Genomic DNA, 15,620 nt, shown 5'->3' with positions numbered 1-15,620 from the left:
ATCTTTTAATGAGTCCCTCTGGGATAGTTTAGAAAATCATGCAATTTCTCACAGATTTTCCAGGTTTTGCTGGATCTTTTTGAAAATCTTGAATGACTTCTTGTGTACAGACATGAAATCATGCTGTATACCAAAAAACCCCAATACCCTATCTCATTTCTTTGGCACAAAGAACTTCATTAAAACATCTCTCTGTTTTTGATGATTATGACCTTGTATGGTATGCCAGTGAATACATAAACAAGTTATTGTTATAAGATTTCCAAATGGTGATAAACATGGCAAAGAAGCTGACACTTTGTTGTCTCTAATTTTTCAGGTGATGTAGACAGTGTATTTTAACAGTTATCAAATAAAGAAGTCATCTAGAGTTCCAGCTGTTTGAAGACTGATTGTAACAACTGATTATCCAAGCTAGTAAACTGAAGTACACAGAACAATGGACTTGGAGAGTATGCCAGCAATCAGCTTAAAACATTGTTTTAAAAATGTGCTGTCTCAAAGTCCTTCACTCTAAGTGCTCAACATCAGTTGCCCACAACAATTAAATATAAAAAGGAGAACTAGGTCAAAGAAGCAGCTCTTCTGTGGGTACACCTGTTCATTTTGTCATTTAAATAGTCATCAGAAACACAACAGAGAATTTAAGGCCAGAATTCTGCAGAGCATAAGACAAAGAAAAATGTGTTTAGTTTACATGAACCAGTAGATCATTCCTCCAATAACAAGCAAATATGGTGCTGGTGGTGATTATAGGTTTTATTTTTCATTTGTACACCCAGAACTATAAGGGAACTGAAAAGCACATCATCCTCCTTCCCACATTTTGTACACTCGAGTGTCTGCTCCTCTAACCTCTCTACATTAAGGCAGGATATCTAGCAAAACCAAAAGACCCTGGAGAAAGACCCCTGCCATGCTACTTGTAGCACCAGCAGAGAACGATCACAACATTAGTAATGCTAGTTTCTGCAGTTTTAAAGAGAGGACCACCAGGTTTCATAGTAAAAGAAACCTTTTGCTTGAGTGAGATCTGTATCATCAAAGGCGGAGTTCAAAGCTCTGTAGAGTCATAACTTCAGTTCAAGTGAATACTAATCAGTCAGCCCAAAAGTATGAGAGCTGGGCCTGACCTACCATGCAGTCTTCATGCTCCCTGAATCCTGCGGCTAGACAGAGACTGACTGAGATAATCCCTGGCATAAAGAAACTTGGCTTTGGCACCATTCTAATTTATGCCTCACTGACCATGATCACCAGCTAGAAATTGCTGGGGCCTAAGTCAACCCTGGCCAGGTCCCTGTCTTCTCTGCCCTAAACTGGGAACAGGGTGAGGCTTGGCTGAAGTGCAGTAATTGCCCATTAAATGGATAAGGCAGATTTACAGTCGTTTTGCACTGCAGGAATGATGCAAAACTATCAGATTGAACTGCACAGTCAGGGCCCTAACGACTGTCCTTGGATGGGAGATTTCTGTTATGACAAGCATGTGAATGTCAGTGATAAGAAGCCAAAAGGATATGATAATTCCTGCCAGACGGTAAACACCAATTTCTAAATTCTTATCTAAACCAATCCATCTCTGTTTCTTCCTTGACCCCAGGAGGTCAAATGGATTAAGTAGTGGGCAAGAAATGGTGTGAAAGCATTTGGGACACATTCCCTAAAGGGCTTTAAAAGCCAAATAACAGCTGCAGAGGCCAGCATGGAAGACATTCAAAAGGTTGTGGAGCAGTCAAAGTACTTTACATTTAGATATTTCTGTTACAGCCAAAAACAGGCTCTCATGTTTCACAGGTTTGGGTTCAAGCTTTGAGTTGAACGGTAATAAGGAATCTCTCAAGTTTTGCATTGAAGTGATTTTCTTTCATTGGCCATGAAAGTAAAGTCAGGACATGATGAAAGTTATCAGCATAAATTGCTACAACTCTTTCTCCTTAGCAGAATAATGTTCAGCCTCCTCAAACACGGGGACTGTAAAAGAAGAAATCAACAAGATGTTGAGTTGTGAAATACAGAAATGAGATGACAGTTACGCATTTTGTGGCGCTGGTTCAAAACATTTTCCATTAGAACATCACAAAAAATAAATGAGAGGTAAACGAGAAAGAGCTGGAGTTATTTTTTGGGGCATGAGGGTTTTCTGTGCCTGGCAATTTTGCCATCGTAGCTGTAGAGGTTTGAACACTGAAAGGGTGGTAGGTCACTACTTAGCTTAGAATCCCTCATGACATGTTAAGTTTCCTTTCCGTTTAATAAGGAAAAGATAACTGCTTGTGAAGCAAATTACCCAAAGTATGTTCATTTTGGACTTTTTTACTGAGAAATCACAGAGGGGCTGTAAGCTCTTTGGACCCAGGGATGGATAATTCCACGTGCTTGTGAAGCTCTCAGCACAGTGACTCTTCTGAGCAGAGCCTTTGATAGCTACTGTAATCTGAAAAGTAAAAATAATTCCTAAAGGAATTTCACATGCTGGTTTCCTAAGATGAGGACAGCAAGATCTTATTTACTTGATGCATCATTATTGGTCAATCTGAGGAAGGTTTTTCACCTGCTGGCTGCTGTTCTACAATTTGTTTAATCATGCCCATCATAGATATGCCACTTGATATCTTTGGTTGCATAAAAATCTGGTAGGAAAGCACAATCTGAACCTGTTAAAATGAAAATCAATACTTACTGGATTTTCTGTTCAAACTCTACCCCCACATTCTCCAATGGCTCCCAAAGCAAAAACCAGTGTGAATTGCAGGAAATTTATTATTAAGGGTTGCCATATGCCACACTAGGCTATCATGTATTCTTAAAACAGCATGATTAAGTAGATTACAGTCAAACTGTAGTCCTGGACTTAAAAATGTTTTGAAAGTCAGTAAGAGTAGGAAAAAATTAATGAAAACAAGCTGACGAATGAAGTATTGTTTTGGATGTGAACATTTTATTTTCTGGGGTAAATTTTACCCTGAGATATACACTCCAGCTTCAGTGAGAACTGTGCATGCAAGACTGACTCAATGCTACAACTCAAATTTCAGTAAGTCCAAGAGTATTTAAAGTTGACAGTGTCTGCAAAATCAGCAGAAGTAGAAAGCAAAAGCTGCTCTATTATCACTGTTCAAAACAAACAAAATGTTTAAAGTAAACAGTGATCAGAAGTGCAGCAAAATCGGTTTTTCAGTGTTGTTTCCACCTCAGTGGTCTTGGATGTTACTGGTGTCAGGGGAAATTCCTCCCCCTACCCTTTGCAATATTTGACTTAGTCTTTGCCAGCGTTTCTTGCGCTTGGTGACTGAACAGACAGCGTCAAGCGAAACGCTGGCGTGTCCTCTCCTGACTCGGAGGAAGGAGAGTCCCAACCTGCCCCGGCAAGCACCGGCACACGGCACCGGCGGGGAGCGGGGGGGGGTCACACACACACGCTTGCTCTCTCATACGCTGCTCTCCATCACCAACACGCTCGGCCCCACACACACACTTGCCGTTACACAAGCACACACGTGCCTCCACATACAGAGCGGCTCCCTCCGTGACACACCCATGCGCTGTGTCCCTCGCAGGCGCGGTCGCACCCCCGCTGCCGTCTCTCGCACACGGTCCCAGGAACACTCGCCCCTTCCTCCCTCACACCCGCGCGGGGCCGAGGCGGAGGCGCGCGCCCCCTCACGCGCCCGGCCGTTGGGCTCCGGGAGGCGAGGGAGGTGCTCGCGCGCCACCGCCGCGGAGGCCGCTAGCGAGCGAGCGAGCGAGCGCGCGCGCGCCGGGGAGGCGAGGGGGCGGGGGAGGAGGAGCGCGAGCACCGTGCCACGGCCACGCCGGCGGCGCGCGCAGAGCGGCGGCGGCTGCGGAGCCGGCGGGGAACGCGGTGGCACCTCCGGCTCGTGCTCTCCCTCCGCCAACCGGCAGCTCGCGCGCCCGAGTTCGTAGATGGGGCTCAGCGGCGCCCGCTGAGGAGGGAACGGAGAGCGGGAGCCGGTGCCAGCCGGTGAGTTGCGGTACCGGCGAGGAGGTCGCGTGTGCGGGGGGGGAGGGCTCGTCCGCACGTTTCTCCCTCCGTCCCTTCAAGCCGGCGGGGAAATGGTGGCGGGTGGCGAAGTCACGCAGCGGTCCCGGCCGAGTCCCTTGCCCCAGAGCTGCGCGGCCGGAGCAGGGCGCGCTGCCCCGGCGGCGGGAGCTGAGGCGCCCCGTGTGTGTGTGGCGTGAGGGGGGAAGAGCCGCCCGCAGGTACCGGTGCCGGGCGGGCCTGCGGGGGAGCGAACATGGCAGCGCCGGAGTCGGGGAAGAGGGATTTTTGCCCCCAGAGCGAGGATTAACCCTCCTCCTCCCGCCTCCGGATGCGTCCCCGGGAGACTCGGTCTTCATCTGCCGCTCCGGATTATCTACCCGCCCACCCTCCTTCCCCCACCCCTTTCCCGGTATTTTCTCCTGGAGATTATCAGATTTCCCGCCCCTCCCTCTCCGGGATCCTCCGCCTCCCCCCTCCTCCGAGGGGATTATCTCCCCCTTCTCTGCCGGATTATCCCCCCGTTCGCTCTCCCTGTCCCTCTATCCACTGCTATACCCCTCCGCAGCCTCGCCTCTCAGGGATTATCTGCTCTCCCTTTGGGGTGATTCCTCCTCTCTTGATCTCTGCCCCGGCTTTTCCCTGGTTATTTTCCTCCTGAGGAAGTTATCCCTCCCCTTCCGTCTGCCTCTGACTGGGGAAAGGGGAGAAAATGTGGTTGTAATCGGGTGGGCAGGAGTTTCCAATAGTGCTGTCATCTCCTTGGTCTCTGTGCTAGTACTACAGGCAAGTGGATGTAGGTGGTAGGAGAGACACCAAGCATGTAGAAAGCTTGTGGCGGAGTTCAGCCTGTGGCGTTGTGCTCCGTATGCAGGAAAATATCTGCACCCTCTCTGTGATGTTACAGCTGTTTGGAGGAGATGCTGGTCAAAGAGAGACTATCTGGATCAATGCTTTACAAAGATGTGCACATGCGTGGCTGGATGGTGGATATTGCATGTTAACCAGGAACTGCACTGAAAAAAGAACAGACTCATAGTTTCTTTGAGGAAGGTACAATGTACAGTAGTAGCTCTATAATGTAAGTGGGAAGGTGCATCGATGACATTGCTGCTGTCCAGGGGTCAAAGCAGACTTGGATAGCTTCTGTCTTGGCTTTCAAGGCAGTTGGTTTAGGCTATTGCTCTGTAGTGAAGAGGAAGGAGGCAGGTCTCTTTTGCTTAGGCTCTGATGCTTATGTGGTTCATTACCATCAACATGCTGGCAAAGGAAGAATGAGGTTTTTCCTGAAAAGATGAGGTTTATCCCATGCATGTAGCTCCTGTGTAGGTTAGACTATTCTCATTACTTTTGATTTTATTGCACATGGAATCGCTGGAGGAGAGTTGCAGATCTTCTAACCATCTTGCGGCACAAGGCCCAGGATTATATCCATTAAACTTCCCTGACTTGGCTTTAGGAGGAGGAGGAGCTGTGAGAAATTGTAGAGAGGCTGGGCATCTATAAATAGATGTCGGACTAGAGGAGACTTTGAACAAATCTTAGCATGCTGCTTCTGAACGGATAGTGTCTGTTAAACTGGTTGAGTTGACACTAGCATCATAATGTTTCCTTTTATTTCTACCGAGGTGGTAGGCTTTTAACACTGTGACTTGCGACTGGACCATGCAACATCTGTCACAAAATTATTCTTGAAGATGTCATAGAGAAAATTTTCATTTGAATAAAGTGCTGATAATCGGAGTCTAGTTTGAGCTCATTTTAATGTGATTTTTTTAAAGGACTCTTCAGAGAAATCTTTAATTTCCTCTTCTTTCCCTTGAAATATTTGGAATTGATCATCTCGTTCTCCTGATTTTGTTCTTGAAGCATTGCACTGTATAGATTACCTGAGGTGCTGTGAAAAATCTGCAGTACCGAGGCATGGTGTCATAATGCTTGTACCATTGTTAGGTTTTTATTTCGTTCTGTTTTCTGGATAAGACACTTTACTACTTTCTTTTTGTTGTTGGTTGGTTGGTTGGTTGGTTGGTTGGTTGGTTGGTTTTTTGTGTTTGTAGGTTTTTATGGAACCTTTAGCATCAAACCAAAAGCATATACATACAGCTGCTTTGAATTCTGGGTGCTTGATTTGTTTCAGATCCTATGGATCACTGCTATTTCAGCCTGTCTTGTCAAGAACTACTTAATATGGAAATTATTGATGAATATACTGTACCAGCTATGTGGAATGGTGTCTGTGCTGGTGCTGTATTAGTGGGCTAGCTGTGCATACTAAAAGTCTCTAAGATGACTGAAAAGCTGTTGCAACATACATGCGGTTGGACCTTTCTTGAACTACCTCTTGTTTATTTTTCTTTAAACAAATAATGGAATTAAGTTAAATCATGGCTTAATCACATGTGTTTTAGTTTTGTTTGTTTGTTTGTTGTTTTTTAATAAAATAAAAATAAGAAAAGAAGTAGTGAAAAAGTGCCTGGCTAATATGAAGGAGTCTTAATGAAGTCTAATAGAGAGTATGAATCTCTGCAAGAACCCTGACTTCTAGGATGTTTCTTACTTAAAACATAACATTTTAATCTGATCTTTTTTCTGAATTACTGTGTATGCATACCTTAGGGAGATAGAAAGGAACAGAAACAATATAACTTCCTACTTCTGACATTTTTAGTTGATGTTTAACCACAGTAAATGCAGGAAAACCAGATAATCTACCAAATAATTTGGCAGGCTTTCCTTTGAGCTGTTGAGGATGTGATCTGAACATTGTCCTCAAACTCTCAGCTTTTTCAGTCAGTATCAAGCTCCAGCTTGATATTACGTCCTTGTGTTGGGTACTTCTATGTGCAGAAACAAAACAAAGGTCAATGAGCCAGGGAAAATCTTTGTAGTATTGTAATGACATGCAAAAGAGTCTTTAGCATGAGTCTGTTTGTACAGTGACTCAGTCCCTGCCTGAATCATTCTGTTTTTCTAAATGTATTTATTTGTAAAATTTCCTTATACTTTGAATGCAGTTTTAGGAAAGTTTAGTGTCCTGCTTTAAAACCATGCTTTCTGCTCTAGTTATAGGTGATTTAAAGTTCTGATTTTACGTCACTGTCTCAGGCTCTTGTGAGTGCCCTTTGATCCTCTGTGCAGGACACTGATCTGTATGTAGATCAGTGAATCTTTTCTTATGCTGTAGAAAAGGGGGAGGAATTTCTTTTTGCTTAAGAGACATGGATACACTTGGGATTGTGATAGTGTTTGTGGTAGTATTTAGGTGTTGCAGTCTCCATCCAGATGCAGAATGAATTATACCGTCCCAAGATTTGAAAGGATAAAAAACTCACACAACTTTAAATAAAATGCCCTGTTGCATTCTGTGTTTAAGGTAAAAATGGATAAAATTGACTTATTCTGGTTTGAAGGAATTGAATGAGATAGTGATCATGCTACTAGATGAGGAAAGAGTGTTTGTTGCAGACAGAGTACCACAGGATGGACAGATGAGTTCTCAACACTACACACACCTGAGCTTGCTTTTTGCTGCTTATTCTTTCTCTCTCCCCTTTTTTTTTTTTTTTGTTTGTCTGATGTTTTTGTTGTTTGGTTTGTGTTTTGTGGTTTTTTTTTAGCTGACCTTGAGTGAAATGTTCCTGTTTGTTCTTTTGAGGAAAAGAGACAACAGAGGAGTTGAGGTGTAGGGAGAAACTCTTCTTAACACTTCTTAACAAGCCGGACAAGTTACGGTACCAGTGGAAGTGCACAGTATGTGTTCTGTAAATTCAGTGCTGAGGCAAACTGGAATGGGTTTGGCATTGCACATGTGGTGCAAAATGAAATTTTTAGGAACATCCTGTAACTGGAGTGGCACAGATATTATTTGAATTCTGTGGAAACATGATGTAGAATATGGTAGCAAGGTTAAGAGTAAGTCTGTGAGGGGGAAAGTGGTTTTACTGTCCTCCACGATAAAAGCTCATAAAGGGTCCTGGGGAAAAGTGAGTTTAGTTCAGGCTGACATGTGAGAGACAGGCTGAAATACAGATGTGCCTGTCACAAATACTATTAAAAGAGTGTAATGGCTTGTTTTCATTGAAAGGAAGGTGTCGATGTGACTTTTTGATCACAGGATAAATAGTAGATGATGAATGTTTCAGAGCTTGAAATTGATCTAAGATTTTATTTAAGTGTGTGTTAGCTAGAAGGCAGTGCCAAATAGCCGGACCAGTAGGTGTTTTTGGCTAGCTCAGTACAGTTGTGACTAGAGTCTTTATAATCCCAGTTCAACATAATGTCAGAATAATGGTTCAGGTTGTGGGAGGAGGAGTTAAGATAATTTTTAAGTTAAGGTATTATCTGATTCCCTGGTCATTATAACATCTGCCTTTGGATCTCAGGTTATACTACAGCAAAACTATTGCCTTTTGCAGTGGGATAAACAAAACATCGTGATGTTAATATGTGTTCTGTGGCTTAAAAATTGCTTTTTTTTCAGAATAAAGCAATCTTGAATTATTTAGTTACAACTGATGTAATTCTTACAAGAACAATGGAGACAAAGAAAGAGAAAAATTAATTAGGAGAGGTGTTTTTCCATATAATAACATTTACTTTCCTATTTTGGGTTAATTAGAGTCTTTGAAATGATGGTAATTTTACAACCTATATTAAATAATATGAATTTGAAAATGAGAGGTTCTCTGCCTTTACCTCATGTTTAATTGTTTTCAAGATCTTTTTGGCTTAAAAAAAAGGTGTTACACATTGAGAATGCTTCATATTAGTAACCATTCTGTGGGTTTTACACATCAGTTATTTATAGAACTTGTTCTAATGTTAGTGTCCAGGTCTCATGAAAGCATTGTGGAAATTAGCAAGATATTGAAATTAGGTGACATATCAGATTTACTGACAACAAATGTTATTTAAGAAATTGCTTGGACAGGTTCTTTTAAAAGTATTGACTAGTTTGGGATTCTGACAAGCAACTGTTTCAGAGTAGGAACCTCATGAAATTCATGGGTGGAACCAATTCTTGGCATCTCACACAAAAACATTCCTCTCACAGCTTTTGCTTACTCAAATCTCAAAGGATCAAATTAGTGTTTCAGTTAAATTCACTTCTTCAGTAAGTGGAGACACAACTGTTCAAATAAGCTTAAGCCTTTACTTTTTGATTCCAAATGTTTTGTCAGGATACTGTTGAAATAATGAAAATTAGGAGGTAAGGAAAATGGTTTAAATTTTTATTTTAAGGCAGTTCATTTAAGCCTCTTTTCTGAGATGATGTTGGCATTCAAATATTATTTCTGTAGTAAGTGTGGCTACGCAAATAGTTTGGTTTTAGCTTTCGAATTAAAACCTTATCTCCACCCGCTGGTCAAATATGCATTAATGAAAAGTTAAAGTGATACCGTTTACAGTATCTAAACACAGGAAATATAATGTAAATATAATTCCATGTTAATTCATTAGTCACCAATGTTATATTTGGAGATATGCATGCAGCTATCATGTGAGAGGTTTAGTGTGTAAAACATCTTAAGAACTTTTTATGTGACATTGATTCATTTTTCTTAACTAGTCAGTGGTAAGTCAGCCTTTACATATCTTATTAAAATTCCACCCCATGCCTTTCCTGATCCACTGTTGAAGTTTACAGAAGTCTTTTTGGCAAGATGAAACTGCTTATACAGCAGAAGTTCTGAAACTGGGAAGGCACACTGCAGTTTAATGAATGAAATGAGCAAAAAGTTTATTTGCCTTTCCAAGCAATTCTGGCTTGCTGTATTGTGAACCATTGCACTGTATCAAAGTGCAGTGTTGCTGGACAGAAATTGCTTGAATGATATTAAGTTTGCCATAGTCATACTGCTTCTTAAAGCTTCACTTGCATTTTTCCAGTCACTAGAAGTGCAGGAGGAGGAAGTGTAATTAACAATTGGAAGTTCAGTTTATGCATTCATTGATAAAGAACATATGGGCAGGAAGAAATTGTTAAGTGAAACTCGATGTCTATAGAGTGTTTGACTGTAAGGCAATCATCTGAATGCAAATCATGCAGATATTCAGTCTCTCCTTCCAGATCTACTGGTACAGTTTTGTTGCTTATGCCAGATTTGGTAGGCAATAGCAAAATGGAATGAGCAGTGCTTGATTTGGTCAGTTCTGATCAGTGAAGCTCTTTTATATGCATTTGATCTATGTAGTATTTGAGAAACTTCCAGAAGCATGTTATTTGGTGTTATTGGCATTTGTCATATGTGAACCTTCCTCTGAGGACAAACTTTTTGGTTTGTATATTTTGATATTTAAAGCAATGTTCAACTGAAGCTTATTTATGAAGTGAAACACTACCGATATTTGGGCTGGCTCTGTGATTTTTGTGTCATTCTTTCATAGCTTTCTTCAAGGAGGCTCACTTGCCACACAGATAAAACTTAACCTTGGCATGAACCTGTTGTGTGAGAGGAGTTGTCCATCATTAGCTCTGTGATAATCTTACAGGTGTTGTGGCTCAAGAGTGATAAGATGGACACTTTACATTTGAGTCTCTGTTCTTTGGGAAGCAAGATAAACTGGTAACCAGTGTCGCTGAGTTTTAAGCAAAGCATTTCTGTAAGATTAGCTGGTGACATAGTGATAACAACTGTGTTTTGAGTTGCTCTGACTGATGGTTGAGAACCCTCATCCTTCTGCTGCTACCTGCAGGGATCATGTCTGTTTCATGTTCCCCTGCTAGGTAGAAGGGAGAAATGTGTGGGCAATTTCGAGGACAGGCAATAAATACACCAAAAGAAACGTTAGGAAAGTGGTAGGAGAACACTGAAGAGTTGGCAGTTGAATTGTTTCTTAAGTTTGACACATAGGTAGGAAAAACCTGTCTGTCTGTGCGTCCTCCAAATCGGCTCCCAATATGTAGGTCTTAGGGATCAATGTGTTGTTAGAAATCTTCCTGTTTGAATGGGAGAGTAACGGGATGTGTACACTGGTGAGAATGATAAGAGGCTTTGGGTGTGGATAAAAGGTGTAGAAAGGTGTGTTTTATTATTTTCAAGTTCTGAGTGTCAAGTACTAAAGAGTGAAGCAGAGCCCCTCCTGTTTCGTAGCAGAAATGTAGCTCAAACGCTCCCTCTAGTGGGGACGCTCTGACACCTCTGTGGGAGAAGAGCTCTGGGAAGCCAGGTACTGCTCGGGTGGTGGGGGGGGCCTGCTTGCTTAGCTGTGTAAAGTGATAATAAGCCAGTGCTGCTTAACAACTAAGTAGCTAAATACATTAAAATAAAGAAAATCCACTGCAGCCAAAACCTGACACATTTTGAAATCTTGGTCTGGTGATTGGATCAAAAAGGCATTCTCTCCCATCTAGTAGTCTGTTTCTTGGGGAAGTCACTGCAGTCTGCTGGGACTTTTTGTGCTGTCACCTGGAAGCATTCAACTTTACCATTGAAGGGAAATTATTAGCTATAAACTGAAGTGTACACATTTAACTTCCAAATCTTGGCAAATAGCTCTGCAAATAGCACAGACTAACTAAACAGCAGCAGATTAAATTGTGTAGTTCTTACTAATTTTACTATGCAGTTCTCAGTCTTAGGCCAGATTCCATGCTATTACAGTTCAGAAAAGCTGCAAGCAGCAACAGTAAAAACTGTTGAATAGGAGTCTTCAGGAGGAAGTACTTCATTGGTACTGATCAATGGGAAATGGAAAAGAGAAGAGTGGACTGTTCAGCTCTGGACTCCTAATAAAGTGGAAGATCTCAAAATGTATTGTTGTAAGTAATTTGAAATTTCTAAGAGAAGTGAATGGTTCATACCTGATTCCAAGCTTCAGGTATTGTTTTACTTTGTTTCTTTTTAACTGTTCGAAACTTGAGCTTCTGACTCCCAATGAAGTTATTTTTGATATACAAGACATAATGTTAGGCCTTGTTTGACCACCAAAACTATTTTGAGACAGTTTTGTATCAAAGTGAGGGTATCTGAATGGTGCTGTTATGTCTTGCTATTAACAGGAAATGTTGAATTAAAACTTTATGTGGACTATTAATTAAGTCTCAAGAATATAGTGGTTTATTTTTTTAAAGTAACATCATTTGTAAGATACTGGCAAAAGCCTATACGGAGAAGCTTTCAGTGAAACCACTAGGAGGTTTTTCGTTAGAGTTATAAGGATTAGTCTAATTAAAAATTTGGCAAGAAGTGCTTTTTGCAAGATGTTCCGAAACACTCTGCTACCTAGCTTAGAATGTATGGGCGCTATATGGAAAAGTGGAACTATATGTCTGTTCATGCTTGACATTTGGTGTTCTGCAGTCTTACCAGTTACACATATCTGTTTACCACCACTGAAAAAGACCATTAAACAGAATGTGTACTTCCGTACACAATTTTTTTTACTCAGTATTCATGCCATTATGAAGCTCTCACACATTTCAAATTATAAAAAAAAAAAAAATCCCTTGAGCCTCCCCACCCCAAGCACAAGTGATTTTACTTTACAAATATAATTAATATACTTCCAGAAGGTAATCTCTCTGGACAATGCTACACTAGTTTGAATTAGATTACTCTGTTTTTTCCTCCAGGGTAAGTTAATACATTGAGTTGTATTTTTCTGTAATTACTTCAAACTTCAGATCACTTTTAATGCTTACTATTCTTACTACTAGACTGAGATAGCTATGAATATTTCAATTTTAAAGGTTAACATTGATTTTTTTTTTTTTTTTTAACCCACAACTGTATTTTCTCCAGGTAGCTCTACACCTGCAGGTTATGTTGGATTCACTTAGTTTCAGTTGTAGAGTTTCTTAATTTGGAAATACTTGAAATATTTACTTAATAAGCAGAGAGTAAGCACACTAAGTCTTTCAGTTGTGACATTTAAGTAAGTCTAGCTAGAGCAATGTTTTTGTTAAATCTGTATTTCCAGACATCTGGGTTTGCAAACTTTTCAAGTAGTTTGGCAGTAAGATGCGTGAATAAAACAAGTTACTACATTTTACCTCTATTACAAAATCTTGGGACAGAAAACCAGTCGGTATGAAATAAACAGAGAAGCAGAGTTAGTCTTGGGAGATACTACAGTCAAGAAAATGTTTTTCTTACTTTTCTTCATGAACTTCAGCTGGAAGGGCAATTTCCTAAATAGAAGATTGTGAACCATGGTGAGACACTAATTCCAAAATGCAAATACTTGCATGTAGATGGCCTGTTTCTATTTGGATTTTACTTGCTTTAAGGAGCAGCTATGCACTTTAACATTAGGTCCCATAAGTCTACGAAGATGAATTTGTAAGTGAACCTTATTATTTGAGAATATAGTGCCATCTTTAAATAGGCAGAAGGAAATCTTTGGTACTTTGAGGTCTCAGGACATGACTTCCTTTTTATGTTGAATACAAGGCTAGCAGGAAATGTGTAGAGGCAGTTCATTTTAATTCTGTAGTTGGCATCTGGTATCACAGTGCAGGAGCATTATATACTAATGCAAGATTTGTTTGTTAAATGTAACATTCATGGGTAAAACTTGTTATGTGCATTGCTACTGAACTCGTACAGCCTAGCGACATAATACCTTATGGACCTGAAAATAGTATTTCAGTGCGCTTTAATAAGGTAAGTTTTAAATAATAAGAACTGTCATTGGGTCAGACTGAAGGCACATGTAACTCCATATTCTTTTTCCAACATGCAATGCAACTTCTGAAACCATTCAGAATCTATCAGGAGCTCCTATTAACATTATATCTGATCAGATTTTCAAGAAGAGGGAAGACATTGATGTCCCTTGATGTGAAGGAGCTGGGGCCAGAAAATTTAGTGTCTGGATAACCTTAAATTCATTTTCTAGAGAGGTATAAAGAAGCATATGATGGTCCCCCAAGCTCCTAGACATCACAAACTGGTGAAGAATTTCATTGTGCTAATCCGCAACCGTGGCAGAATCCAAAATTTGATGTTATTCATGACTAAAATAACATCTTATGTAATTGCCCTGGGCTTGCACATTAACAGCTTCAAAAAAGATCTGAATGTAATTGCAGGGAGGATTGAAAACTAAGACAGCGGAATGACTGATAATGCTAAAGGTATCCAACTGAACGTCTCTGGAAAGTCCATCCGCCTATAGACAACAAAGATAACACATTTGCCACTGTTTCTCTGCTTTTCTACAAGTTATTAGGGAGCCAACATAAACACAAGAGGATGATCTAAAATACCTGGCACAGGAAGGCAGCTCAGGGCATGGCTACCTGTAAGAAAAAGATCACCACTCCCTAATATTGCACTGATGCACTGGAGATCTGTTTGATTAAACATGAGAAACTCTTATCCTTGGACTGGATTACTCTTTAGTTTCTTTAAATAATTGACATGGATTTTCTTTGTAGTGCTTGATAACTGATATGTGTATCATTGTAGCCTACTGTGAAGATTGATCCAGTTCTAGTTATTCTTTTGGTAATAGAGCTGGTGGTAAGTTTGCAGCAGATTAATGATTACCCATATATGTAGTTTAGAAAGCATGCCAGTATACCCACAGATTGTTCTTTGGTTGGCCATTGCTCTGTTCTGCCTAGCGGTGTGTCCAGGTGGAACAGCAGAGCTACATATTTAGGCTCCAAGCACTAGAGCCTGTATTCCTGTTTATATATTTACCTGCTCTCCAGAAATCTGACAGCTGCTGTGTGACATGTTCCTTCTGATCCCACCTTTCACACAGGCACCGTGTTAAGCAGACCTAGCCTTGGTAAAGATCGTGGTGTGGTGTTGAAGGTTCTTCTGCTCTCCATGTGGGATTTTAATAAATGCGGAAAGATACAGTGTGATGGGGGTAAATGAAGAGCATTTTAATAGTCTGAATTTTGGGTTGGTTGATTATGGAGTCCTTTGAATTTACGTATCTGTGATGGTAGCAGGTGGCTGTCTGAAGTTAAAGGAAAGACTTCTAGATTAGCAACAGAAATATTCTTTCAAGTCAGACTGACAGTATGGTATCCTGTGTTTGGAAACAGACCTTCAACCAATCTGTGGAAATGCGAAGATAATAAGGAAACAGTGATCTGTTTTAGATTGCTGTGATTAAAAACCATTTTTCTTAAAGTCCCTTCTCATGTTGTGCTGTATCTATATGCAGAATTGGGAACCAACAGTAGCAACTGGTGCATCTTTCGCTCGCTTCAGTCGTTCTGCAGGTATTTAGCAATTTGTTACATTCAGTATCACTTGGAAAACACTTCCAAGTTTTTATGGTAACACCTGATGACTTTGAAGCTTCTTGATTAAATCCTCTGATGCAAGTAAGAGGGATGGAGTCAGGACTTCTAGACTGTCTTGTGTTAACAGTGAACACGAAGTGTATTTTGTTCAGTGAAATCAGATTGATGTGAGATCTTAGAATCCAAAGTGATTCCCATACAGAATAGAGATATAGTGCTATAGAAATAGCTTCTGCTACCTGTTGGAAATGTGATGACTAGAACCCAGAGGGAGGTAAAGATTTTTGTAAAGATCTCTTTCCTCTTTGCTTTTCAGTATTTCATATTTTCATACTTGTTGGTAGTAGTTGAGGTTGTTGTGTTTGATCCCTTCATTGGCCAGCTGAAGAGGTGATAAAGCAG

General features: G+C 40.8%; 1 protein-coding gene across 2 annotated transcripts in view; it reads left to right on the top strand.

Annotated features, from left to right (window-relative positions):
• Nucleotides 1-3,790: 3,790 nt before the first annotated feature.
• PALS2 (protein associated with LIN7 2, MAGUK p55 family member) overlaps nt 3,791-15,620 on the top strand; it is a 59,761-nt gene continuing 47,931 nt past the window's right edge. For both annotated transcript variants that reach the window (XM_065831306.2, XM_065831307.2), the window contains exon 1: nt 3,791-3,985. The gene's annotated coding sequence lies outside the window, so the exon portion shown is untranslated. The remainder of the gene's footprint in view (nt 3,986-15,620) is intronic.

This window comes from Patagioenas fasciata, chromosome 2 (assembly GCF_037038585.1).
Source record: "Patagioenas fasciata isolate bPatFas1 chromosome 2, bPatFas1.hap1, whole genome shotgun sequence".
Classification (NCBI taxonomy): domain Eukaryota; kingdom Metazoa; phylum Chordata; class Aves; order Columbiformes; family Columbidae; genus Patagioenas; species Patagioenas fasciata.
The sequence above is the reverse complement of the archived record's forward strand: the minus strand, read 5'-3'. Positions and strand labels throughout refer to the sequence as shown.